This window comes from Triticum aestivum, chromosome 7D, assembly GCF_018294505.1.
Source record: "Triticum aestivum cultivar Chinese Spring chromosome 7D, IWGSC CS RefSeq v2.1, whole genome shotgun sequence".
NCBI classification, from domain to species: domain Eukaryota; kingdom Viridiplantae; phylum Streptophyta; class Magnoliopsida; order Poales; family Poaceae; genus Triticum; species Triticum aestivum.
In genome coordinates this window covers 42,834,073-42,837,876 of record NC_057814.1, presented here as the reverse complement: position 1 = coordinate 42,837,876, position 3,804 = coordinate 42,834,073, and the positions used below count along the sequence as shown (strand labels likewise).

General features: G+C 55.3%; 1 pseudogene; it reads left to right on the top strand.

Annotated features, from left to right (window-relative positions):
- The first annotated feature begins 693 nt into the window (after window positions 1–693).
- On the top strand, window positions 694–2,986 carry LOC123169794 (BTB/POZ and MATH domain-containing protein 2-like; annotated as a pseudogene).
- The last annotated feature ends 818 nt before the right edge of the window (window positions 2,987–3,804 follow it).

Here is a 3,804-nt window from a genome sequence, read left to right as displayed (position 1 = left end):
TATTTTCTCGATAAACCAAGTCAAAGTTTAAAATGTTATATTAAAACAAACCAAATGAGATTTGTAAATCCGTACTAAATGTGTCTGAGTTATGCGCTTATAAACTTGTCGTGGTTCTCGCCAGAGCAGCGAGGTTAGAGTTTTTTGTCATGCGCATGCAACGATAACATTTGGTATCAGGTTATTCAGAATGATTTAAGGATTTAACAATGACGATTAGGGCTTGGAGGCGCTGGTCCTTAGGGGCACCTGCATAAAGACTTCCCGACTATTGTCGGGAAGGTCGGTTAGGCTCCGGTATGGGAGCGGCCATAACGGTGAGTTAACAGCTTGTTCTCATGGTGGCAATGGTCGTTCAGTGGTCCATAGACCCTAATATAATTTTCATTACGTTCGAGATATTTTGTACTTCTGGTGAATTTTTATAATAGATGTGACCTTTTTTCAAGAAAATGAAAACAAAATTTGTCGTGGTTCTGTGCTGAATGTGGAATAAACTTGTGGTTCTTTCTTGTGGGTGATTATCTCACACGGAAAAAATACATGACGGCGTACGGCAGAAAAGACTCCTAAACCGAAGCCCAACACGTTCCGTCTCCGGCTACAACTCAGAAAGGAGCCTCGTCTTCCTCGTCCTCCCTCATATATGCAACCGATCGATCCCGCAGGAGCAAGCAACTCGAAGGACAGACACGGCCATGGCGACGCCGCAGCCGCACAAGACGGCGTCGACGCACAGGTCGGCCGTCGCCCGTGGCGCGCACCAGCTCGACATATTGGGCTACAGCACGCGGAGCAAGCTCGGCGTCCGCAACACCGTCAGGTCCCGCACCTTCGACGCCGGCGGCTTCTCCTGGGCCCTCGTCTGCCGCTTCACCGCGAACCCCGCGCGAGCGCGAGGCGTGACCCTGGCGTCCATCGCCCTGGAGCTGTTCCGGAATGAAAGCGACGAGGCAGTTGTCGCCGCCGCCAGCGTCCGGATCGACGACCCCGCCGGCTCCGGCCGCTGGCTGGCCGCCGAGTGGCGGAGCGCGGAGGCACACACCTTCCCCGCCTGGTCCAGGAGCGCCTTCGCCTGGGAGCTCACCGTCCCCGATTCGTTCGTGCGGCACGAGGAGCGCTACGTCATGGACGACTGCCTCACCGTGCACTGCGTCGTCGACGTCCTCAAGGAGGAGGAGTCCGCCGAGGGGGCCACGAGGAAGTACACGGTCGCCGTGCCGCCGCCGCCGAGCCTCTCCCAGGACATCCACAGGCTCTGGGAGGAGATGTGGCGGCCGGACGTGACATTCACCTTCACCATTGACGACGCCAGAATCCAGGCACACAAGCTCGTGCTCGCCGCACGGTCGCCGGTCTTCGCCGCCAGTTCTTCCGTGGCGACGACATGAAGGAGAAGGCCATGCGGAGCCTGCGAATCGACGACATGAGCGCGTCGACGTTCCAGGCCATGCTCCACTTCATCTACACCGACGAGCTTCCTGAACCCAAGGAAGCTGGGGCATGCCATGCGAATGTGACCACGGCACGCGACCTGCTGGTGGCCGCCGATCTGTACGACCTCGAAAGGCTGAGGCTCATGTGCGAGAAGATATTGTCCGAGAGCCATGCTCATGCTCGTGTACGGCAGGCACAGCTGCTGGCAGCTTGAGGCAGCCTGCATTGAGTTCATGTCATCTGACCCCGACGTGTACGACGCCGTGGAGGCCACCGAGGAGTACAAGAAACTCGACAAAGCATGCCCATCTTTTATAACCGACGTATCGAAGAAAGTAGACAGAGGCGCGGTGTCTCTCCTTAGGTCTCTCCCATCTACTTCATCCATGGGTGGCGGCACCGGCACCGTGACCGGCAGCAGTAGAGAGACGACGACGAGGATCACGTCGAGGTATAACCCGTCGGCGGTAATGATCGGCACACATGAGTTCACCATCGAAAACTTGAGCTCGGTTAGGAAGACGCATGGTGTTAGACACTACATCCGATCTGGTAGTTTCCACGTAGGGGGCTACGATTGGGCCATAGACGTGTACCCGTCGGGAGTTTCGAAGGACGCTGCCGAGCACATTTCCGTCTTTGTCATGCCCTCCATCGATGGCAATGGTACCAAGGTGAAAGCCTCGGTGACTTTGAAGGTCGTACTTGACCCCAGAAAATAAGGAGATCGTTTACTCCTCCCGCACTCAACGCTGGACGCCGGCCCTTGCGTGCGTCACCGGCTCACCCAACCAGCCGTCCCATGGTCTCACAACTTCGAGCATTGCGTGTCGCAGGAGTCGTCGCTCGTTGTAGCACCTAGTCGCCGCAGTAGTAGCACGCCACACGGCCGTTCCAGCAGCACCATGCACCACCGCGCAGCTCCTTAGGCGTCACCACTTGCACCATGGTCAACCCTGCCATCTCTGGTTGAAGCTTTTTCTATCGCCGATTGTAGCTTTTTTGGATGCCCGTTGTAGCTTTCTTTGGCCTCAGTTGCAGCTTTCCTCACCGCGGTCGCAGCTTTCCCTAACACTGGTCGCGGCCGTCGCGTCACCAGTTGCAGTCCATCGTGGGACGGTTGCATCTTGTTGTAGCAAGGTTGCAGCATTCCCCATGGTGTCGTAGTGGTCGGGCGCCCTCGTCGCCTATGGTCGCCGTTCGCAGATCCGCCCTTGCTAGTCCAGCAGGAAGTAGTCGCCCCGTAGAAAAATGCCGCCGTCTTGTAGCAAGCCGACACCTATGTCGTTGCAGGACCTAGCAGCCGCCATCGTAGCACATCCGTCACTGCATCGGCGTGCCGCTGGCCGCAGCTCTCAACGTTGCCGCTCACACCACTGGCGCGTTCAGTTGAAGTTCTTTCTCACACCGGATGAAGCTATTTCCATGTCTTTGGGTTGAACCTTTTTCCCCTATTGTTGAAGCTTTTTAAGTAACGGTTGCAGCCTTTTCAGTTTGGCAGTGGCTGGTTGAAGCTTCCGTTGTCGATGAATGAAGCTTTTTGGATCTAGGCTTGAAGCTTTTTTTGTCAATGGTTGTAACACCTGTATCGGTGGTTTCAACATCTCCGCCGCCCCTATGTTTTTATTCATCGGTTGCAGCTTTTGGATTCATCGGTTGCAGCGTCTGTACATTCGAATGCAACAATTTTATCTCAATGCAGGCGGGAGGTAGAAAAAAGGTAAACGATAAGGCAAACGATAATTAAGGGACAAAAAGAACCGTCACGCAGGGCCCGCCACGTACATAAATCTCAACGGAAGCAGTTTTGTGTGGGCCTTTGTAGCCAGCGTGGCGCCCGGCCCATCACCTGTGTGACGCGCGTGCATGTGCATGTGCGCACTGTGCGCACGAAAGCGACACGGCCGGCCGAAAGTTGCGCCGGCGCGCCGCACACAAACATTTATCTAATTTTTTATCTAGGTCGTTTCGTTATTATAGTCAGGACTCAGGAGGCCTGCTATAATATTTCTCTACTCTGCATCGACTTCTGGGCATCGTGACCTGCCATTAGCTGAATTAAGCTGGAACAATGGGGCAGTTAGCTACTCACAACATCCAGCTGACCAAGTCTTCGCGTGGGACATGGACGGGCAGGGTGCCAGCAACAGAACTCTGGACCCAACAAGGATGGTGTCCAGGAACTGCACGATTATCGGCCAGTTAGCTTGGTGCACGATGCTGCAAAATATTTTGGCAAGGCCTTGGCAAATCGGTTGGCACCAGAGCTAGCCCAGCTGGTGGGCATGCGCCAGCGTCCGTCCGAGGTCACACTCTCAACAGTAACTTCATGTTGGCACAGGAAACTGCCAAGCGCCAAGGTCCGCT